Below are 25,272 nucleotides of genomic sequence, written 5' to 3'. Positions count from 1 at the left end.
ATTGACGAGGAATATAGCTCTGGAAGTGCTGAGACCTATTGGCTTTGCCAATGCTTGTTTAATTTATTACTAGCAGTCATTTTCTTTCTAAAAAATAAAGGGATAGAAAAGGTTTCTCCTTCAAGAAGAATTTTATTTCTTAACTAGTAGCCTTAACACACACTTAGATCTTGCTTACAGACTTTACATGGGTTAATTGATCTAAGGGTGGTCATTGTGGGTCCAAGGTTTTTCGTTTTGCCCAGCTGTTTTGAATCGGTGAGGACAAAGCTTCCTAGTGGTAGGAATTTGGACAGGCTCATCTGCGCGACTGTGGATAGCCAGATGTGGAGAGAAGTAGGCTTTTGAGATCTTTTGGCATTGAATATGGAGCCAATTTTTGTCTTGAGAAGACAAGTGGTTATCCGTTTAGACAAATAGTCCATGGGATTCTCTTGAGGAGACCCCTATTATGAATATATCTATAATCGATTTTAAATAGCCTGTTTATGTGAATTTGATTTGGTGCTTCGCCAAGTCAATTGTGCGGCATAGTGGGCTTTTTTTTTTCTCACTAACCTGTGGTACCTTTCCATGTGCATAAAGTTCTTATCATTACTTTATTTCTCTGAGATGGCATGTTTACTGTTTTGTTAACTCACTTGATTGGTTATAAAAAATATAGTGAGCTGCACTTAAGGTAGAGTGAAGATTATTCAGTTGCATCTTCGAATGAGGGGATCTTAAGCCATCTGTGCTAGTTTCCCTTTTTGGGACCTGAGGGGTTATTGTCTGTCTGTTGTGAAAAGATGCTGCTGCGCTGATCCATTGGTTATTTTGTGTTTGATTAAGGAATGGTCTGTTGACGTTTGTAGCTCCCCTTCCAAATTGGCTATTTTTATTATTTGGGAGTTCTGATTGAGTCATATGTGCTTTCTGAATGAGTTGAGTTTCTTGATAAATTTAGCACTAGAAATCGAGGCTCGGTGTTCTATCCACAGCTATTTTACTGATTTTATTGCCATGTACATTAACAACATGTATTAAAGTCTCCCAGTCATGGTTCTCGAGCAACGTGGCCAGCTTAAAAAAAATCCTCTATGAACGTGGTGTTGCAGCCTGGTTTATACCAGGATTAAATTGAAGAACATTTTTATATTTACTGAACAATGGTTGAACCTGTAATCAAAAGATGTGTATCCGCTTCCTCTTACTCTGCATTGTCTGTTCCTCCCATTATCTTCCCACGGCCAAATATTATAATGGTTCAGAAATTATGTGTTACATGAAGTGGAAATTTTGATGTTAGGTGGTGCATTGAAAATCATGTGTAAAAAGTGAAATTATTTATTCTCCATGATTAGTTTTCCTTTACGTTTTGTTTGTTTGGAGCATTTTTTAAGTCCGTGCCATTTTTCTCGCTTTATTCTAGCCATGTTTACAAAATGCGTTCTCAGTTTCCACCCCAGGTTCTAATACAAGATTACGGATTGAATAAAGTTTTATGATAGCCTTGTGAGTCAGACGCCAAGTGCAAAAGTCTAGAATCTTCTTGCGGTTGCTTTCTCTCATCAGCCCTTTTTGATTTGCACGGGTACAGTTGCTGAATTGTGATTTTAAGGTTTGCGATGGGCTAGTACTGTTCTTTCTGTCTTAGAGTTCATTACGTAGTGCAGGTATGAGATCGAGTGAAGGAGAGCTGTGTTTTGTGGCTGACTCAGACGTTAAAACTTTGTGGCGCTGTTTGAGGTTTACGATGCTGCAGTGGCTAACAAAAGGTTGCTTTATAAGTGGCTTTAATGAAGAAATCACGTTATTGGCTTAGACATACTGGTAGCTTTGTAGGCCCAAACAGCGCTGAGTTCCTGTTTCAATTCACCATTGTGTGCGGGTAGATAAGCTGTAGCCGCTGACCTTCTGTGAAGGCACAATCAAAACTTTTTCATGGAGGGGGAAAACTACCCAAGGAGCATAGATGGGCCTTTTTGTGCCGCCAGCCTACAAAAGTGAGGCTGCCAAGCCAGGAAAGCATGTGCGTCCACCGTGTAGGAAGAGGTACAGATGCTCCAAGGAAAGAGAATAATGTACCTCTGTTCCTTTATGACGAATTCGTTTCTGCATCTTAGTATAGTTGATGCTTCACTGCTACTACCGCACGCTGTAATAATGTTACTATACATGACAGGGCATGCAGGACAATACAGCTGAGGTGCTCCCTTCATGTCTACATTTTTTTTAAATCATTTTTTATTGTATTTATAGGTGTCCAGAATCATAACAGTAGTTCAACATCCCAGGAGATTACATCAGAGTTGTCAGTACATTCAATTCAACGTTAGAGCATGTTTACAACTTAAATCTTGATTTAGGATACATACTATCATATCCGGACACATTAAACTCTTAACGCCCCCCTCCCCCTTGCCGCAATCTGTTAGAGGATCCTCTACTACTGCGTCCCATTTAGCCTGGATCGGGAAGGGGTCAACAGTGATGTCCTCTCTGAGCGCCCTGTAGCTGTGGGAAACTAGTCTACGTCCTCCTGCCAAGGTCGAGATAGCTAGGCCCAAATTACCCTCATATACATGAGCACAAACATCAAGAAGATGTGAAAAATACAAAATAGTACAGAGGGATCAATTCAATTATTTATTTACATACAGGGATAAACTAAAAACCCTGATGTATGAAAATACATTTTTTAGAAAAATGCAATTCCAAATTACAATCACATATGCATGTATCTCAAGATAAGGTATAGCACAAACAGTATAATATCAACAAAAGATTATACAAACAAATGGAAATACCTTAAATTGTAGTCATCTCTACATATAATACAATATATACATCACATATACAATTTCTACAAAGACAAATACACAACAATTCAGCCCTACAAAAAACACAAAATACTAAACAATGACAACATGTGCACTCTTAAATCAAAGTGCTACACTTCTAGGTAGTCCTAAATAGCGCCAGAGGTGAATCACCCTCAGAAAATATTTATAAAGGCGCTTATGTTGAAATATCAACCAATTTGAAGTTTCAAACGGACACCTTCATAGAAAAAATGTCGATGCTGTAGCGGTCGCGTTTCAGCCACTCGCTTCTATGAGCTTCCTCAGGACAAAGGGCAAGATTACAGGGTGCAACTGCACATACAGATGCCCTGTACAACAGGGACTGGAAAATATTAAGGGTACTCCAACTAAAGGTACCTCCAGGGAATCAAACCAGCCTGTAGTGTCCACTCCGTATTTCCTTGAAAGTACAACCTGTCGAATTGGAACGTATATCAATCTTCTCTATCTCAATCCGGGAACCTGATATACGGGACCATTAATGCCCCATTAAATCATTTTTATTGTATTTATAGGTGTTCAGAATCATAACAGTAGTTCAACATCCCAGGAGATTACATCAGGGCTGTCAGTACATTCCATTCAACGTTAGGGCATGTTTACAACTTAAATCTTGATTTAGGATACATACTATCATATCCGGACACATTAAACTCTTAACACCCTCCCCCGCAGGTCATATGGAAGAAATGGGCATCTATATAACCACGTTTGGAGCACTGGGCATGTTGGTCTGGGTATATTTTATGCAACACTCGTGGAGTCGGGTAGGTTTGGTGGACAATGTTAATTTGGTAAGCTTAAACCTTAGATTGGAGCTAATTGACTAGATCCCCTCATGCGCTCTTTTCCATTCCGAGTCTGTAGAGGATCCTCTACTACTGCGTCCCATTTAGCCTTGATCGGGAGGGGGTCAACAGTGATGTCCTCTCTGAGTGCTCTGTAGTTGTGGGAAACTAGTCTACGTCCTCCTGCCAAGGTCGAGATAGCTAGCAGGGTGGCTATTGTAAGCGGCTTTTGCTAAAACACCGGCCATAGCTCGGGAGCCACCACCAAGATTTTCGAGTACTGAAGGTACTGTCCCCTGCCTAACTCGAACGTGGATTCCTCTTCCTCCCTTGTAAGATATTGCTGGTTAGAGTACAAATCTCCAATCCCTCGACAGTCCCCCTCTGTCCATTTAGTGATGGACATGGTATAACCTATAGGTTTGAATGGTGTCACTGCCTACAGCGGATCATCCAGGGCGTAAGGCCCCCGTCTCACCACGGTTCTAATCGCTGCTGCTCAGGATGCGGCCACCTGCCGAACAATGTACAGGAACAGTTCGGACACCCACGATCCCAGCATGAGAAGGTCCGGAAGAGGAGTCCCCCGAAGAGTGCCCTCCAACAATCGCCTCTCCCAATTGTCATGTTCATCCAGCAAGTGCACCATGTGCTAAAGCTGTCTCCTTTTAATAGAGGCCCAGTCAAGGGATCTCAAGCCCCCCCTTTTTCCCATGTCCGTTGCAATGTTTCTTATTTCACCCTTTTCCTTTTGGATCCGCATAGTAACTCTACCAGTAGTCGGTCTAGCCGCCGAAAATACATCTGTGGTATGCGTTAGAGGGAATTCTGCATAACATACAAACCGCGCGGGAGGATCACCATTTTTATCAAGGCAACCTGGGCCATCAGAGATAATGGTAAGTCTCACCAGAACACGATCGATTTGTGGATGCCCTCCACACACCTCCTTATGTTCCGCTCCAGGTAGGCTGCCTGTGTGTGTAGCAGCCTGATCCCTAGGTAACGTGCCTCATCTCTAACCCAACGCATTCTCAGCACGGGCAACCCCTCCTCCTCCCTGTCTGCCAGATTTCCCATGGGGAACACCTTAGGCTTCCCGGATTAAGGCACAGTCCCGACACTTCCCTAAATCCAGCCAGCTCCCTAAGGAGCACTGGTATTACTTCTTCAGGATTACGAAGATACAACAAAGTGTCATCAGCACACATTGACACCACATGGGTAACGGTTCGCAGCTGAATTCCCCATCTTTCCATCTTGCTTCTAAGGTTAATCGCCAGGGACTTCATTGCGAGGGCGAACATACGTGGCGATAGGGGGCAACCTTGTCGAGAACACCTATGGAGCTTGAAACTATCCAACACCTGATTACAGAGGCGCACCCTGGCCGTCGGTCCGGTATGAAGCCGCTTCAACCAACTTATATATGTTTCCCCTAACCCCATTCCACCAAGTACCTTCCATTTTTAATTCAACTCAACAGAATCATAGGCCTGTGGCTATCTAGGAGACATAGAGCCCAACCCTCTTCCCGCAGGCTTGTTGCATGCCATATGTGTGCGAGTCTTTGCAAATTGTACACCAATGCTCCCATCATAGTATTAGGCAATGCCTCACGGACAAGGCTTCATTAAACACCTCCATTAGGTGATCAACCTACTATGGAGTGAATTTTTTATAAAACTCCGCTGGTAGTGCATCTCTCCCGGGGCACGTCTCTGATTTCAACGCCTTAATCGATGATGTCAAGATTTCCTCTCTGGAAATTGGCACCCCGAATGGCTATGCTTCATCTTCCCCTAAAGTGGGAAGCGCTATGCCCTCAAGGAAACCCTGCAGCTCGAGCGACCTGGCCCGGGCGGTTGTTGAGCATGTTTGTAGCAAGTGAGTCGCAAATTATTTTAAAATCGCGTCCTGTGTTTACACCACGTTCAGTATACCGTTGCGAAGCTGCAACATAGGTGCGTGTTCTGTCTCTATCCTAATGAATCTGGCTCAGAGCGCTCCTGATCTGTTCCCCTCCATATGTAACCTCTGTCTGTAGGTGGTGTACCTGTGCTTCTCTAATCGAGACCAAGCTTCTGAGGCTCCCTTTAGACCTGCGTCCATTCAGCCAAATCGGCCGGTGTTCTATGAAGAGTGTTATCTAGGGCCTTCAGTTGTTTTTCCAAAGAGTCTATATCAGAAGTGAGCTGTTGTTGGACCCCATGTGTGGTCCTCATGCACACCCTCCTAAGGAGATCTCAGCATGCATGGCTTGGTGTTCTCGCTAGGGGATTCTTGATCCAATTTTGCATCAAAGATGCAATTAAAGTCTCCGAAGAGGAGAAGCTCTGCTCCCATATAAGGTGTTGCTGCCTTCAGGATTGCTGGGAAAAAATCAGGGCAGTCCAAATTAGGCGCATAGACATTCACAATACATATTTCCCTGCCTTCCCACCTCCCAAACAAAATGATATATCGCCCCTCAGGATTCAGGACATTGTGAAGATGCTGGAATGGGACCCCCAGAGCCAGCCACACCAGCACCCCCACGCAAAACCAGACTTTCAGGTGGCATAAATCTGTCCCTGGCATCTTTTCCTAAACTTGATATGGTGTTCCCCCATATATTTGTTTCTTGGAATCGTGCAATTGCTATTCTATACCGTTTTAGGAAGGCTTGTATTCTACGGCATTTATCAAGGCCAGCCAAGAACCTTCAACGTTTGTACTGTCATGGTGGTTTGATAATGAGTGACACCAAGAATGTCCCTTCTCCCCCTGAGACTTGATGACATGAAGGACAGCATGACAAAAATTACTCCTGTGCAACCCCAAAGTATCCCCAGCAACCAAAAAAATATTGGAGTTAAATTACGCCAACTCCCCCCCCCCCCCCTCCCATGGGCAGTAGTATGAATTCCAGTATGCAACTCTTAATCCATGTAAGAAACTGGAAACGGTACACTCCGCCCCATACCTCCCCCTCCCCTCTTTGAAAACTATTCAACAGTGGTGGCACTGCCCCTGGGCCGAGTCCCAGGTCAGCCATGTCTGAGACACAAATGGCAATGTATAGTAAGCACTGTGCAAGAGACCTGGCTACGCTGAAGTGCGAGATCGCTCTCAAGCTTCCCCTCGTGCCCGACTCTGGTGGGGGGGGTGTCGCTGCTCCAATGGCTTCCCCTGCCCATTGTATAAGTAAACGCCTGCATGGCCCCCAATCCATACATTCCCACTTATTACAAAAGGGTAGTATAAAAGAAAAAAGGCCACAGAGGCCACACAGGTGTCCTTAAATAACGTGTCTCCTAGTAACCCCAGTGGCAATTCTGCTGGTCAGTCTCTCAGGGACCCCCTATAGCCCACATGCATATCAAACATATCTGTACAGTTCCACTCCCCGTTGTGCTGCTTGCTGAACTTACTCTCGGCCTCTGCCTTGGTCTCCGGCCTCAACCTCTATGTCCGGGGCCGGTTCCATTGAGTCCGGTACGATCTCGGAGTCTGAAGCCTGTAGAGTACCGCCCTGAAGGGCAGTGATGCGTCCAGAGCCCGTTGTCCGTTGATGTTGTACCAGTTGCGTTGGTTGTCTGCGGCCTCTCGGGGATGGTTTTGTTGATGCTGCACCACTGGAGGCTCTAGAAGGCACCAAATGTCTCCCCTACGGAGCCCTGATGTCTAACCAGTCACTTGCCTCCTCCAACGAGAAAAAGAACAAAGCTCGACCTTCACTCTCCACACGAAGTTTAGCCGGGGAACATTAGGCTGTACTTCAGATTTAAGTCTCTAAGCCTCCGCTTAACTGCAACAAAGGTCTTCCTCTGTTCCTGGAACCTTTGGGTGTAGTCTGGGTACACCGATATGGAGCGCCCCTCAAACAAAAATCCCCTTCTGCTGCGAGAGAGCTGGAGGAGAAGATCCCGGTCCCTAAAGTAGAATAGCTTTGCAATGATAGCTTGGGGAGGTGCTCCAGGTCTAGTGGGGGGCACCAATGCTCAATGCGGTCGTTCGATGCGGAAATATATTTGGGAGCCATTTCTCGCACAATTCAGTCCTCGAGGAACAAATCCACTGCATGGCCTTCCACTTTCTCAGGGAACCCAACAAATCTCAGGTCCCCTCTTCTTGACCGCCCTTCAGAGTCCTCGGCTCGGTCATCTATCTTTTTCACTTGTCATTTCAAGTCCACCGCCGTGGCACTAAGATTTTTCACTTCCCCCTTTAGTAAAACCGTGTCTTTCTCTGTGACAGTCACTCATTCGGAAATTTTCCTTAGATCACACCTCAGTAAGTTAACGTCTATGGCCACAGATTCAATCTTCCGGACCATGTCGTCCCTGGTGGACTGGATGGCTTGGATAACATCGTTGGCATGGGTGGGTCCCCGACATCTCCCTCCGATGCCCGCTTCCCCAGCGCTGGGTCCTCCTCTCTAGCATCTGGGCCCTGCAATATGGGCTGTGTATAATTCGATATTTTGTTGGTTTGTGGCTTCGTCTTTTTCCTTCATCATGGTATCCAACGCGTGGCATCTATCGGTATCTTGCGGGCCCCTCTTCGAGCAGGGAACTCCCCGGGTGTCATGTATCCAGGATCTTCAACACCCTGATGCTCTACGCCACAGTGCGCTGCTCTCGGTGCTGTTCTCCCAGTCCCACAATGGAGTCCCCTCTTCAGGGTTTCCCCGAGCGGGCGGTGCCAGTGACCCACCCAGGGGCACCCATACGTAGGAAACCCCTGTTGTGTTCTTTATTCCACGAGCTGCAGCCTCTTATTTCCCTTTCGGTCACTGGGGTATAGGCCCCTCTCTCATCGGGGATCATTCCCTCCACCGCTCAGGTACTGCAGTCCGGGCCCACCGTGTCCTCCTGGGTCAGGACCCTAGGGGGACTCCTCCTTATTTTCCCATTGGCCCGTGGCCCTTAGATCACCTCTTCATACTCCTGAATCTTGTGTTGCTTCAAATCATCTGCCTTCGGCCTGGTGCGGGTTAGTGTCGGCTCCAGTTCCTCAGCCGGCTTCACTGGACCACGACCTTCTCTGTATCGTCCGGCAGCCCAATTCCACAGCTCCCTGCAGTCCCGCTCTGATGATTGGGCGAGAGGGCCTCCTACCACAAGCACTGCTGTAGTACCTCAGGGCTTTCTGGGGGTCGCTTCCCCACAGGGACGGTCTGAGCCTCATCCGCCCACGGCAGCTGCACTCGCTGCACCAGGCACCTTCAGCGCTGCATGCTAGACGCTGTGTCGCACAGCACGCGTCGGTCTCTGTCTGCTTCCAACTCCGTCACAGTTCGGCCGCAGAGTATGTGCACCATCCCGGCTGAGTCTGACCGGCTCCAGGGCTCAATATTGTAGCCCAGCCGCACCTCCTAGGGTCTGGGCTCTGATTCAGGGATCCAGGCTATCAGGATCACTGCATTGGTTGTGGGGGGGTCTCATGGTACCCAGGAGACCAGTTTTCCTGTCAATATGGGCCAGGATTTCGAAGGCTTATTATGTATTTTCGGGCTGCCGCACAGAGCTCTCTCGGAGCACGTCTACACGGCCATGATAGCAAGCCACTCCCCTCCCTTCATGTCTACATGAAGGCAAGAAGGAGAGCCTGTAGCGAAGTATCTCACTGAAGCCCACCTTTGTGACATTATAACGTTTACTTGTATACAAGTGAATGCTCTGGCATATACAAATAGGAGGAGTTACACTCCCTCCCTTGGAGCCTGCATATTACAGCCCATGTCTAAAAGGTGCTGTGAGGGAGGGCGCCCCTCACTGACCATCTGTGCCATTGCTGACAGAAATTGAAACACTTATCACAAAACTTTGTTGCTACACAGGACTAGACAGCAGCCCAAATGTAACTCAGTGGTGTGCTACCCAAGCTTAGGCTTCACACCCATCCTTGCACAGTGTTCCTTTCTTTCTAAGTACATTTTGATGATTGACAGTGTACAAGTTACCACTTAAAAAAAATAAGCCATGGGTGTGGCCGTCAGAAATGCTTGAGCCAATATTGAATGCATTGCAGACAAATATTTAAACCACTTCAGTGATATACTATGCTTACCCTAATTGTTCCCGTTATGAATATTATCCTCCAAGGGGCATCGCTCTACGTTTGAACGATGAGCGTGGCACAGGTATGGCAGACAGCTGTCTCTATCCTAGTTCTTATAAAATCAGAGTTAATTAGCCAGTAAAGAAGAGGCCATGGGGTATGCCCGAGTCTCAGTGTTCGCAGTCTTCATCACTAATTTGGCTAATGTCAGATGAGAGTAAACCGCATTATCCTGACGGGCAACGTCCCCCGATTGCACAGCCAAAACGCACTTGTGTTTGAGCACGGGAAACATGTTTGACAGAGCCTGGATGTAATTTCCACTGACAAAGGGTTCGCCCGAAATACATTGGGTTTGAACTACTATCGGGTTTTGAACACCTATCCTGTTGAAGGAATTTGAATTTGATCTCAAGATATAGTATTAAATAAGCATCACTTTAATAATCACCGCTGCTTATGGATTGAATAACATTGATGAACCTCCTTACCGGAGTTTGGCTGAACAATCGGGGGTCGTTACCCGTCGGGATAGCGCTTTTTAGGTCTCGTTAGAGCCAGCGCATGTGCTGCTCTGGCGAGAAATTTAGTAGCTGGTTTTAAAAGTGCTACCCACATGCTTTTCCCGGCCACCAGCTTGATATTACGCGCACAAGCACGCACAACGTGCACAGCTGCCATCTGGCTTGCTGTAATGGCTCATTAAGCCTTACAGTGCGTGCGTGAATCCCCTCCCCTCCCCTCCCCTCCCCATCTCCCACTCCTTCTAGGCACAAGAGGCTGGAAAGTTGAATGAGCATTGCTGGGTTTTAGCATGCTCATGTAAAGCACGGCTCGCGGCAGTCATCCGATTAAGAGTAAATTACTGTGCATTTAGCTGACCTCACCACTGCATTCTTTGGTTTGATGAGCTGTGTAACAGACACAACGTTGCTTAGTAACAGATTGGCCAGGATCTGAATGGCTGGTGAAGCTTTGTGTAAATATAATGTTTCAAGTTCACTGCAAATAGCTCGGACTTAAGCTGACAGTGGTAGAAAACTGAGATGGCAGATGGTACAAAGAACAGCTTTCAAAGCTGAATATTATTTTTGTTTATATATATATCAATCTTTATACAGTGCCTTTAAGTCACAAATCTAAGTATTCTGCCTACTGCTTCATCTCAGACGTAGCTCCTCGGTCTGGACTCTATGCACCTTCCTGCGTCAAGAGCTACATGTTGTTAGAGGGTGGACAGGAAGGCACCACTTTTTCAGTCTGGGGTTTTCGTTTAAGAAATAGAAGCATTTTCGGAGTTATAGTCTTCAGTTGTGCTAACGCAACTGATGGCAAAGATTTATAAAAGCAACGCTTTGTTATTTCCAGTCAAGCTTTCTATTTCTTTGGTATTGTGAGTGCATAATTAGCCTTGATGCATTCTTTCGTATTCCATGTTTGTGTATTGAATGAACTTGATGGATTGTTCACTTAGCAGGAGTGTGCTAAACCTGAATGTTAGGCCTCGGTTATCAATAGGGGTTCTGCGTCATTCTGTGTCAACTGGCAGAGTGTTTGTACGTGCCAAATGATCTCATATTTTTCTGCTCAATTTGCTTCAGTTACAAAAAGATTTTTTTTTTCTCTACTGAATGTTTGCGTGAGCTTTAAGAGGGTTCTTTAGATTTAATTTGTGTAGAATCACTGTTGGCGGAATTCAAATGTGCATTACAATTGATACATACTTTTAAAATGAAAATGTGCCTCGAGCGCCTGGTCGGAGTTTTAACCAGTGCTAGAGCCGAGATTATTTTACAACCAGCACCTCGCAACTTGACAACGTATGCTGCGACAGGTCCATACATTGCTGCTGCGCCCTCTGTTGGCAGGGTTGTCAGTGACTGCTTTACAGACGATAAAACTAGACTGAATAATCTGGCCATTAATCTAGCATATCGGACTGGCAATCCTAGCATTTACAGTACATAAAAAGCCTTTTAGGAGTATCGGTATATAAGAATTTTTCTGGGGCCACATCTAGAGCCATCACATACTGGACTAGGTAAATCTTTTGGGTAAATTATCATGTAGATACGGAAAGTATATTTGATAACCATTAAATTCTGTTTCTTTTAATGTTTTTTTTTTTACCTCGGTCACTATGTTTATTATTACGCAGTTTGGCCGGACGGCAGTCTAAAATAAATAACACGCTGCTACTACTCATTGCACTAGCATTTTGTGAGATAGTTTCCCCACCCTGAAGTTCGGCTTTACTTCCCAACCCCAGTGTGTTTTTAAATCGTGTTAAATGGCCCACGTGGCAGGTATTTGTGCCGGACTGTACCCATTATCCAATGAATAGATGCTCTTAACCGATTTCACATCAGCAGCTGATTACTGTGCTTGCGTGACTTTCTGTGTTTTCTTGCCTATGTGGCCAAATACGTTCATGTATGTGTGGGAACATGTGCATGGAAAACACTTTTGTGTGTTCGTGTGGGGGCATGTGTATGCGTTTCCTTTGCTGCATGCTTGTGACTATCTGCGGTTATCTAGCCTGTGAATGCTAAGTGCAGTGTTCAGGATCTCCAAGGGAGTTTTGATCATCATCGCCATCTTTCCCTATTTCACACGCTATATATGTGTGCTTTTCTGTATGATCTGTGTATCTATGCATGTTTTATGCACGTTTGTGTGTGCGTTCATGGGAAGCTCTGTCCTTGCTCGTGTGGGTTTATGTGCATGTGAGAGGGTGTTGGCGTGTGCCTGTCTATTTGCCCATATTTCATTTAGTGAATTTTTGTCTGCCTGTGTGTTTGCCTGTATGTGTGCCCCTTTGTGTGTTTTTAGATGTGCTCCTTTGTGTTCATGTGTATGTGTCCTCTTTCCTGTGCATCAGCCTATCTATATTTGCAGTGCTTTCAGTGGGCCAGTCCCTTCCAGGGCTAAGTCTTGGCCAAGCAAACAAGCATTGGCATAACCAATAGGTCTCGCTTTTGGGACCTTATAAGTATTTAGTTATGCAGCACAATATCCTTGGTGCAACAACAACTGTTGCATGGCTAAACACTTATAAGGTCCCAAAGGCGAGATCTATTGGCTATGCCAATGCTTGTTATTCTTATCTAACTATTACGTTGATTGATCAGACAGCGATACCCTGGTCGCACGCAGAAATGAACTATTTAACTGCAGTCTACCTCAGGTGTGCATTTACCACCACTCCATTAATGTCAGATGAGATATGCACATCTCTGTTTACCATTGCTTTTTGGTCTCGTAGTTTTCATTGTCCTGAAAGTTAAGCACTAGGAGTATTGAGATGGAAGCAATAGACCAAGGACTCGTGAAACTTGCCATGAAAAATGTATGTTTTCGTTCAGGTTATCTTAATGATGGCCGCTTTTATGATTGTGGTTTAGGTTAGCATTTGTTTGACAGTAAATTCATTTTTTAACAATAACAACGTGACATTTTTTTTGTTTTAAAAGGAAACAAAATAATCTTTGGTAAACATAAACACGCATACGTACTCTGATGCCAGTTTGAGATGGGGTGTCTCGGTTTCTCTTGCTTATGATTTGTCAATTTTTCCAGGTCTGCAAATGTGTCTAACACATAATTTACCGTTCAAGAATTACGATTTTGTCTATGGATACATTTTGATTTGATATGATGTTTTTAAACTTTCTCATGCATTCAAGGCAATGCTTTAAATAAGAATATAGAAGTGCAGGTATTAACTATTTTGAGTACCTTTTTCTTCCTGAAAAGCACTGGTACTCTCCATTAAATATAATGCAGGGATGCTGAGAAGTGCAAGCACTTTCTCTTCCGAATGAAAAAATTGCATTTAATCAGTACAGGGGCTGTATTATGGAAAGTGCCCTAGGGGCAAAACGGGCATTTGCACCCCCTTTATATGCCCCCTGGGTACTTTGGTATTGCAGAAACTGCCGCAGATGCTTGTGCCACCCTGTCTGAAATACAGAGAGCGCTGGCGCACATATAGGGCCAGCGCTGTCTCCAAAGGGTGTTCCCTCATTTGCATGTGGGTTTTGCCCCCTGCAAATGAGGGAATCCCATTGCCTCTGCGCCTTCTCTGTATTATAGACGAGGGCGCAGAGCCAAAGAAGCTGTAAGGAGGTGTACTGTCATCCACTTCACCATTGCAAGCCCACCAGAACCCACCACCAAGCCCCCCAACCCTCCCCACCCCACACCGCCGATGGTCTCTTTTCCAATCTTCTAGCAATGGTGGCGTTCCTGCCTCCATAATCTTAGTAATATTTCTTCCTGCTATCATCTGTTGCAGATTACAGAACAGTTTCCTATAGTCATTGGGGCTTCTTCATTTCTTATTCTCTAAACAAAGAGTTTTGAGCCACGTTCTGCTGTGAACTCTGTGATTCTTACAGGGTATTCCTTTAAGACCTCCCCGAAGGTGTTCAAGCAGAACATTCCTATTGTGTGTTCGAATGTGCTCTCTAGACCACAGGCTCTGAGACATTCTTCTGTTTTCATTCCTCCAAATCTGAATCCGGTATTGCTTCCATCCATTCTTCCTCTTCCAGAGCACCTTGATTTACTTTCCACTGATCCATTGGTTCTTTATATAATAGGTTTGAGGCATTGCTTAATATTTTCTTGTGTTTTGAGGTTATTGCCTTCTTGGGAATGGCTTTGGCCAGGATTCGATCTTGCAGTGGAGAGCTGGTTGTTTATTTTTCCTAGTATGTGCTGTGATGGCATGGCTTAGTTGCATATACCAGAACCTCTGTGGCTTCCATTTTGTATTTAGACATAGGTGCCTAAAAGGTTTCCCCTTGTGGTTGGCCCCACAAGTCTCCCAATTTGCTTATTTCTATTAGATCCAATTTCTGGATTTTTTTAAGGCTGCTCACTGTGATCCCACAACAAATAACTTGCCCACAGGGGGTTTTGTCTGTTCATAGTTCCCTCCTATCCCACATACTTAGTTGCTCCCCTCCAAGCTGTCGCTACTGAGTCTGTACCCATTGGTAATCTTATTTGTCTTCCCATATATATTTCGGTGTATAGCCTTGAGCCCCAAATGCATGTCTATCAGTCCTGAGAAAGGGTCCCTCCCCAGAGGAACCCTTAATCACTACGAGTTGTTTGTCTCAATAATATGCACGGACGTCTGGGAGCGCAATGGCTTCATCATGTGTGAGTCGAACCAACTTGTACAGTGCTATTTGTTGTAGTCTCCCATTCCATAAGCTGTAGTCTATTTCCCTTTTCTAATTTCAGGAAAAGTCACTCCAGAACCAGGTTTAGCATATTTTTAAGAGCCTATAAGAACTTCGGCATGGCACCACTTTAAATAGCACAAATCTGCGTAATAATGAAAGCAGTAATATTCACCAGGATTTTACATCTTCCCAGAATCTGTATCTGTAAACAGTACAAGTTGTGGCTAAGAAAGTAATCTGAATCTTACTGTGTAAATTCACAGATATTTAAATCCCTTTTGAGTTACCAGCCACCTCTACTGGAGATCAGTGGATTTGAACTAGGGTCCAAGTGGTCTGTGGGTATATCATTGATTTCTCCCAGTTGAAATAGAATCCAGAATATTTCCAAAATCTTTCAGGATTTGTAAAAGTCTATCTAAGGTTATTTTACGTTGCACCACATAAAATCGACGTCTTCAGCATATCCATTCGTCCGCCTCTGTGTTACTGGTGCACCAATGCGGAGGCGGACGGACAAATGGAATAACGTAAATCTGATGACTACTGACTCAAAGAGGTTTTCACCCACGACAGTAAAGAAGTATCAAGAAACTTAAGAAGTGCCACACGCCCTGAACCAGGATACCAGTATAAGATACACGATGGCACTCATGAAAGTCCTACACAGAATTTCCCAGCCCTGAGGAATACCTTCCGAAAATCCTCTCGGTCCCCACATGAAGGTCGAATCGTGTCTGCACCCCCTACACCGAGGCCAAGGCATTTCCTGTTTGGAACTGCATAGACCTGAAAATGATCTCTACCTAAGCTGGACAGCTTAGTCTCTGTCTTTGACAGGTTCTCCCTGACCTCCCCACATCGACCTCAGAATCCCATTGTATAGAGGTTGTATAAACTAACAAGACCCAATACTTTGTAAATATAGTAGGACTACCCAAGCCAATCAGATAAACACAAATTAATTTTTTTGTAATGTATGTTTTTTCACTGTCACTTTGTATAGAACTATCTGTAAATTGTCTGTTGAAAAATCCATTGTCCTGATTGTGCAACATTCCTGTTGTGAAAAAGTAAACAAAAGAAAAAACAAGTAAATATTATTTTTTTGATAAATTTACACCTTGAGTTTTGGTTTCTTCAAACCAATGAATGTATGATGGCTCCAACAATTTCCGCTAATAATCAAAACATATTAAATTTACTTGACTAACCAAAATTCACCTGCAGATGAAAGATAATCTGAGGCTTAAAATAGAATAGGGCATTGATGGTCCAAGAGGTATAGGTTTTTTGATCAGATTACTATTTACTTCACTAAATAATGGATATAGTAAATTTTCAATCCACATCCCAACTATCTGGGGGTCAGTTCACAGAGATAACAAGCATTTGCAATGCAATAGGTCTCTCATTAGGAAAGTGTGAGTTATTGGTATTGTAAATGACAAATGTTTTAAATATGTGTTGACTTTGAAAATATCTAAATTAATAGCATCGTTATTCACAAAGCCAATAGCTTACACTTTCCTAATGCGAGTCCTATTGGCTATGGCAATGCGTGTTAGTAGCAAGAATGGACAGTGCTGTTGTGGTGCTGAGTGATGATGTGGTTGGGCTGAGTGATGTGTTGGTGTATTAGAATGATGTGGTGGGATCCCAGAGTGATGTGGTGGTGTTCCTGAGTGATGTGTTGGTGTTCCTGAGTGATGTGGTGGTGTCCAAGAGTGATGTGGTGGTGTCCAAGAGTGATGTGGTGGTGTCCAAGAGTGATGTGGTGGTGTCCAAGAGTGATGTGGTGGTGTCCAAGAGTGATGTGGTGGTGTCCAAAAGTGATGTGGTAGTGTCCAAGAGTGATGTGGTGGTGTCCCCGAGTGATGTGGTGTTGTCCCCGAGTGATGTGGTGGTGTCCCCGAGTGATGTGGTGGTGTCCCCGAGTGATGTGGTGGTGTCCCCGAGTGATGTGGTGGTGTCCCCGAGTGATGTGATGGGGTCCCCGAGTGATGTGATGGGGTCCCCGAGTGATGTGGTGGTGCCCCCGAGTGATGTGTTGGTGCCCCTGAGTGATGTGTTGGTGCCCCTGAGTGATGTGGTGGTGCCCCCTGAGTGATGTGGTGGTGCCCCTGAGTGATGTGGTGGTGCCCCAGAGTGATGTGGCGGTGTCCCTGAGTGATGTGGCGGTGTCCCTGAGTGATGTGGCGGTGTCCCTGAGTGATGTGGCAGTGTCCCCGAGTGAAGTATCCTCTTAATAGACCTGTAAACAAAACCTTTGTTATGTATACAACATTGATTAACAAAGCATGGGATGTGTTATGAAGAGAGACGAGTAGGCACAGATCAATACTGCAATGATTTTCTTAGTCAAGAATGGAAGTATGTCTGCGAGATGAAGAGAGGGTGGTAAATTGGATGAGGAAGATGAATGAATAGGAGACAGGAACAGTACGCGCGGGAGAGGCGAGGGAGAGAGAAGAGAGGAAAGAGGAGGAGGGGGCCCGAGATCCAAGATCAGCGAGGGAGGAGGTTGGAGATAGACAAAAATTCATCGGAGCAAAAGCAGCGAGCAACAGAAGTGAGCCTGTATGGAAGAGAAGAGCCAGGGCAAACAATATGAAACAACAAGGTTGAAAGAGAGAGAGAGGGGAAGAAACCGAGGTAAGGAGAGAGAGCTGGATGAAGAACAGATCATGAAAACAAGTAAATAAAGGCTCACGATAGTGAGGCCAGGAAGTTCGGGAGCGCATTCCTTTGAAGTCTGATTGGGGGGGTTGCGAGGGGAGCGGCTTCCTTTGAAGTCTGATGCTGATGCTCAGACAAATGGTGGTGTGCGAGCGGCTTCATTTCAAGTCTGATGGGGGGTGCGGGGGAGCAAATGGTGAGCGCGCGCCCTGTGCACATGCACTGGCCATTATCCGCATTCCAAAGCCCTCTTGCAGCCTTTCCTGGAGCCCCTTAATAGGTCTCACCGGACAAATGCGCAAGCGCATTTGCTCAGGCGAGACCTAAAATGTCAAAAGCAGGCAGTATGCTGTGACTTCACTGCTACTTAGTTTCAGTAGATTTTGACTAAAGTGAAGTAGTCCTGTAAGATGTGATGCACTTCTCCACAGCAGGGTTAGTTTTCCAATTTCTGCCTGTGATTGCCTTCCGGTGTAGATTAGTAAAAAAAATTGTTTGGGAAAGGAAAAGTATGTAATTTTGCCACTGTATTTTTTTGTTTTTGTTTTAACATTGTTTGGGTTTCTTATGGAAAGCCCCATTGAATTATCCGGTGTGCAGATGTTTAAGTTTCGAAGGAAAAACGTTTTCTTCAGATTGATGTGAGAGCTGAATTTAGGGCGGAACTCGTTTTACAGTCGCTAACCCCGACTGCACGATATACGATAGAGTTACATTTCTTGTAGTTTGATGTAGTCTTACATAATGCTCTCCGCCATCGCACACTTACGGGAATTGCTGCCACTTTGTGGTGAGACTTGAAACTTCATCCTAAACTAAAAACAAAACTTTTACCCTGCGGTGCTGTTCAGGTCTGTAGACCTGGAAACATTTGTATTATGCGAAAGTTCTCTGGCATACGTTCAAATAATTGATTTTGCCTAAAAGTGTTTATTTTTCGCCCATGAAGACTGTTTTGAGCAGATGTCTTAGACACTGTGGAACTGTGCCCTTGCCCAGTGCTTTAAATGGGAAAAAATAAGTGCAGGTACTCATTAAAATGAGCTAACGGTGTAATGAGTGGTCGGGGCTAGGGGCAAGACATGATGATACTTAACGACTTCTATAATAGTTGCAGCACACAGCAAAACACATGATAGATGTGTTTATATAAACAAAGCAGGTTAACTCATTACACAAAACAAAAGAGAAATGCGATAATATATTAACATTGCCTTTTTTTTTAGCAATAGTTGCACCTTCCTAATGCCATACTGTTAATTGCTGGTGTTGGGTACAGTACTATATATTTTTGAGCATGTGAGTAGGAAGAAACTGAAAATACCCCCACTTTGAACCAAAGCTCCTATGACACCAAGCAAATGAAGCAAATCATCATGACCCTCCCCAGAAGATATCTCTTGTCTCCTCCATCGATCTAGCCATTATTTTTTTCATCCTACCATTTACCTGCAGAGTCCACCATTTACCCTTTACATTCTGTCTATTCAGTTTTCAATCAATCATTCAGTTTTTCACCATTCCGTCTGTCCACCCTTCATATCCAAACCTATCCATCTATCCATGTTTAAACCTATCCATCCTTTCACTCATCCATCTCTTTATCCACCCTTTCACTCATCCATCAATCCTTTTGAGCATCTATCCATCAACCCTTTCACTTCTTTATACCGTCCACCCTTTCATTCCATCCACCCTTTCACTCAATCCCTCCTTTCACTCATCCATCATCCACACTTTCATCCACCCTCCCTCCCTTTCTTTCATCCATCCAATCTTTCACTTATCCACCCATCATCCACCCTTTTATCCAATCATCCACCCTCTTTCACCCATTCATCCATTCACTCATCCATCCATTCACTCATCCATCCATCTATACATCCACCCTTGCTCAGTCAACCATCCTCTCACCCACCCACAACCCTCCCTACTACAGTCTAACTGTGCAGAGAAAATAAAGGGCGCTGCTTCGTAATGTCACTGTCAAGCAAGGATGTTAAACACTTTGCACTACTAATAAATCAGCAAAACTGCTAGTTTAGACAAAACGTTTTCAGCATAGACAGGCAACTCTAGTGTGTCCATTTGCAAAGCCCTATGCCGTACCGAAGCCCCCTAATCATTTCTGTAACACACATTTTAAATGTCAGCAGCAGATTATTAAATTAATATCTGACTTACATGAATCTCTTTACAGCTGTCAGAACGATCGAGAGGAACTGCTGGCCTGTCTCTTCTTCAGAGAGCCATCCGGTGTGTCGATGTGGGACTAACGTGACCCGGGGAACAGTAACATCAAGCAGGGTTGGCGGCGCTAGTTTTGAGTTTATTGGGCATATCAGAAAGCATTCTATGCACAGACCGAGTAATTGAGGCATTTGGCGTTAGAAAGGTAGGTGCCTCAGTACAGAAAGCAGTTAGATTAGCGCTCCAGGGGCCTCTTCAATCGAATTTTCTGGCCATTAACCCTCTGATCGAGAGAAAGTACGGGAAGTTAGACAGTCCGCCGCCATTGCCCCTGATAACATTTCTATGTTCAAAGTGTTACCCTGCAGTGACTTTTAACTACCTGAAGTGCTGCGCTTTCAAAATCACACACGCACACTAGCAGGTAAAATAAATCTCGAGCCTGCAGTGAGCACCGGACATTATTAAAATGGCCCTGTTGAATAGCTCAGCAGGGGCTCAGATGAGGGCTGCAGAACTTGGCACCCTCGCTGCCAGAACTCGGTCCACTCCTGCTGATTAGCGCTCACAGCCAATGAGCCCACCCTGTCATGAGTACCGGTACTCTCCACGGCAGTAGAGAAGTGCCGGTACTCAGAGTGATACATTTAAGAAGTCCGGGTACTCAGTACCGGCCCATTTAAAGCACTGCGCTTGCCACCACTACGTGTGGCACAAACCACGTTCCCGCGTTGCCGAGGAAACTGTTAAGGGAAATATTTTGAACGCGTTTCTCATGCGACTTCCGCGCTCGGCGGCATACCTAACTTACATATTTCTCCAAATCGTATTTGTCACAATACGCCTAATTTGCCCAAAAATTACAGGTAATTTGTGTAGAAAATATTTTAGCAATATCAGCCAAATTTGTATGCCACTCGGTAGCACCCAAAGTGTAATCTGCTCACTCATCTGCACAACGCATCGTTTTCTTTCAGTGTAAGGGGCTTCCCTCTTGAAGGCTCTGTCCTTTTATAGCTCTTCCCACATTGGATGCCTCCTTTGTGTGCAGCAGCAGTTAAAAGGCTGGGAAGCTTAACCATATTGGCTTTTCTTCAAAGTATACACTAAATGAGGCAGGCAGGCTCTAAAGCGTAATCACATATACTTGCATTACTTTCCTCATGAAAGGCTGAGGACTTACCTAGCAGCCGTCGGTTTAGGGTTAGACTCTGAAAATAGAAAAAATAGAGTCCATTGTTGTCTGCAAATTCGGCAACTGTCACAAGTGTGGCTTGTTCACCAGTTGGCATTAGATGTCTTAGGAACTGTTGAAGGTTTTAGTTTGCTCTCTCCATCTGCCGATCTAATTGAGAAAGTTGGAATTAAGAGCCACCGTTAACCTCTCCAACTTGACTTATTAGAGTAGTGCCTACAATGAGATGTGATTTGAGACACACACTATCAATAATTGATCTAGTCTGTGTTGCCCAAGCAGCGCTTGATTCAGAACTGTCACCACTCTTGTGTGGAGGAAAATGTTGATGAAGAAATGGAATTGTGGAACTTCTTTTTCATGTCTCTTGTGCTGTTGGCTTTGTACAGCACACATAAGAATCCCATACTGACACATGGTGAAATTAAAACCTAAAATCACAAAACAGATATGAGGAATTAGTCAAAAGGTGAATAAAAGTAAACACTTGGAACCAAATAAGAAACGAAAAATTGGAATTGTCAACCAGTAATGTTAATCGAAGTTGTTGGTGAAGAAGTAGTCTATCATCTTTTACAGTGTGTTTTTTATTTTTTTATTTTATATCTGCTAAAAAAGCGTATTCCTTATGATATAATATCAGCTCATTTCTCGTTCACCTTGCGTGACTGTAAGTGGTGATGCAGTCAACCCTGCTATGCCTCGTGTCCAGAGACTAAGATCACAATTGTGTCCCAGCTTTCACAAAGTCAGGCTTCCTTGTCCCTCTCTCTTGGTCTCCATCTAACGGATTGTTCTTACACGCTCTGTATGTGCCATCTATTACAGTTAATCTTTTTCACCTATGCCTGGCTCTTGTGCATGTACAGTGAGATTCATTATGGTTCTGGACATCCCAGTGATGCAACCCTTACTATGATAAGACAGTCTGGATGACAGCATGCAGCTTTATAAATACCACCTCCAGTGTAATCTCCTCAAAGTTTACTGTTCTTGGAGTGCAAAAGTGGCTGCACTTTTCTCTAAACGGAGCTATATGATTCTTGCTGATTTGAACCAATGTAATAAACTAATGAAATAGTTATGGAAAATCCTTAGGCTCTAAGAAGCCGAACCTAAAATCGTACTCCAAAATATGACCTTTGGGGCAGTCTGTGAGGTAGGGGAAGAGTTTTACTGGTCATGACCACCTGGCCATTAAGCTGCAGGGTCACTTAAGGCCATGATGCAATTTATATTATGATCTTTCGCTAAAGCATGCTGTAGGTCTTACCTTGGCAGGCTGCTGCATGTGAACTCTCACAGTAGAAACCGGATCGGCCAGTGCCTTTGATTATCTTACCCTTCATTTTCTGTTCTCTTTTTGCTTAATAAATCACATTATTTCATGCGACTGAGGTCGCACCCAGTCACTCGGACATGGTCCCAATAGAAATGTATATTAGGCCTAGTACTAAAAGTGATTTAGTATTTTAACTTTGTGTTTTGTGTCTTTTTCTTCACACTATACTTGAACACCTGAATTGATAATTCACTTTGACTCTCATTAACTGCCACTTTTCTGTGTTGATCACAAGCAGGTCTCAAACACGCAGTCTTTTCTGTTTTCTTTAGAGCCCGAATGGCATTGGGAAGTCTGTTCGAGTGCACAGATTGGTGGCTTCATCCGAAGCAAAGAGGAGCTTATCTACCAAAGCAACGGATTTGCATAAGGCTCCAAGCCATGGCTCCTGGAGCCTCACAAAGGTGAGAGGCGCATGCAGATGTTTCTCAGCATAAGGGGTTTAGATCCCCCCCCCCCCAAAATTTTTTTTTACAACTGTGGTTTCACAAATGGTGATTTTGTAAGAAAGGGCACTTAAGTTGGATAGTGGTAAGGGAAGGCTTGGGCTTACTTACATTATGTCTGCTATCATTATGCATCCATCTGCCTTCCTTGTTACATGCAAACGTTTTGAATGGTAATTGGATGCATTGTATCTCGAGTTCTAAATGGCTTGTATTAAGCTTTGTGTCCGCATTAAAGACTTGTTCTCTTTTTCAAAGTGATATGTCCGGTATTGTTTTTTATTTATTTATTTGACGTTTTTATATAGCGCCTCGTCACCAGGCCAGCATTAAGGTGCTTTACAGAGCAAAATGGTGTACATGAGTGAATTACACAAGAAACGTGGAGGCGAGAGATGCTGGGGTGAGCGAAGATGGTAGGATTGAACAATATTAAACAACTGAGTAGAAGTCATGTACTCACTTCAGATATGACAGTAAGAGAACACATGAGCACTGTGTTGAAGGTGGTCCATGTGGGCCAAGAAATGTATTTAATCATCGCAGAGGTAATATTTCAAGAGTTAAGTCTTGAGACCTTTCTCGAAAGATAGTTTGTAGGGGCGGCATCTTAGGTTAAGACGAGGGGAGTTGCCTTCCTCTTGGCCTAAATAAATCAATAAATGCTCTAAACAACCAATAAATAATTATAATTTGCACTTTCTAAAGTCTAACATATGCTGATAGGCCCAGCATGTGTCATGTCAGAACATCTAGAAAACGAGATGAATCAATATGCTGTACGTGCCACTCTAGTTCTTCGAGTAGCCTACTTTTGCAAAGATGACCCTTGTCTCAACCTACAGCTTCCCGAACTTCAATTATGAATGTAAACTTGTTTAGGACGTGATTCAGCATTTGCTCCAGTTTACAGTGTATCTTGATGCCAGATGTAAACATACTACTAGATGATAGATGTCTATCCTAAACATGCCAACGGTTATGTGCTACTTCATGTATCGAAATTCAGATTTGTGACCTTTTCAATGTACAGCGATTAACATATTCCCAGCTATATAGCTTACACAGCGAAATGTAGGATTTTCAACAGGTCTTTCATAAAACGGGAGATAGAACCAATATTATTTGTCCAAGAGGCACATTTCTAAACCAGAAGTGTTGATATTCTACTTTCCATTTGCAATCTGTTGGGAAAAGAAGATTGGTGGTGCCATTCCCTTTCCCAGGCATCAAGACTTGATTGTAGATTTTGCAGGATCCTTTTCTCAAGTGAGAATTCTATGGCCGGATGTTCTTGGTGGCTTTAACATATGCTACCAGCATTGGATAAGTGCCTACGTTAACAGATCTTTGTCAGCATATAAACTCTTTCAAAAGGGGGGCTTGTATTCTGTAGTCTGTAATGATCTCACTTTGGTAAGGAACCCTGAACTGGACATATCCTTGTTGTCTCACTTTATTAAATAATTCATCTGAAAGAAACAAGTAGTGATAGATTCCTTACCTTAGAATTACCCCCAAGTGTCAGGCTGGATCCGGAATATTTTCGTCAGTAGTACCCCCGTCTGTCGGTAGTCGACCTTGGCGCTGGAATGACGTTGCTGGAGCTACTTAGACTCGCCCAAGCACGCTAACTTCAGTTCTTTCCTTTTTCCGTGCCAGCAAGCGCAGATTCGGGAAGAGCTAGTACCTCCAGTCACTCTTTGACTGACTTTATGTGAAAGAAACACGTAGTGATAGATTCCTTAACTTAGAATCACCCCCAGGTGTCAGACTGGATCCGGAAAGTTTTCATCAGCAGTACCCCTGCGCGTCGGTAGGCGTCGTCATGTGGCTCAGTGTGCGTCTTTGGCGTCGTGATGATGTCGCTGGAGCTACTCAGACACGCGCGCTGGCCTCAGTTCTTTCTTTTTCCGCACCAGCAAGCGCACATCCGGGAAGAGCTAGTACCCCCAGTCACTTTTTGACTGAGTTTTTCGAGGCCTTTTGTCTCATCTTTTCGAGTCGATCGACTCCTGGTGTCGTAGGGATGCCCGGCTTCAAGAGCTGTGGCGACTTGTACCGCCTGATGTCGGTGACGGACCCACACCGCGTGTGTCTCTACTGCCTGGGGCGCGACCACGGTGCCGAAGACTTTGCGGGAGCGTGCCGAAAGTAGCTGGAAGTCCGGCAGTCTGCTCTGCGTCGTTTGAGGTCCCGGTCCCGCGGAAGGTCGAGGGACCGGTCGCGGAGCCGTAACCATCATTCTTCTGGATCTAAGTCTTTGCACTCTGGGTCAGGTAAGTCGCAGCATTCCAAAAAGAAGTCAAAGAAACATCGCCGCTCTTGGACTTCCCCTTGCACGTCGCGGCTGAGGGTGCGGGTGGTGCCACCCCTGTGGGTCCGGCGGAGCCTGCGACGTCGCTGCCGGTCTATCCACCTTTTCCGGGTGCGTCGGCGACGCCTGCTCAGGTGCAAGAGTTTCTTGCTTCTATGGTCCGACTCTTTAGGCCATCTGACCCCGCCGGCACGCCTGGGGATCCGCCTGGGGGTCCTGTCCTTCC

At 44.7% G+C, this 25,272-nt stretch overlaps 1 protein-coding gene across 1 annotated transcript in view; it reads left to right on the top strand.

Moving 5' to 3' along the window:
- FBXW7 (F-box and WD repeat domain containing 7) overlaps positions 1–25,272 on the top strand; it is a 786,853-nt gene that overhangs the window by 151,389 nt on the left and 610,192 nt on the right. The window contains exon 2 of the mRNA XM_086962297.1: positions 22,556–22,687. The gene's annotated coding sequence lies outside the window, so the exon portion shown is untranslated. The remainder of the gene's footprint in view (positions 1–22,555; positions 22,688–25,272) is intronic.

The sequence above is a fragment of the Lissotriton vulgaris genome, chromosome 3_1 (assembly GCF_964263255.1).
Source record: "Lissotriton vulgaris chromosome 3_1, aLisVul1.2, whole genome shotgun sequence".
In the NCBI taxonomy this organism is placed as follows: domain Eukaryota; kingdom Metazoa; phylum Chordata; class Amphibia; order Caudata; family Salamandridae; genus Lissotriton; species Lissotriton vulgaris.
This window is presented reverse-complemented; position numbering and strand designations above follow the sequence as displayed.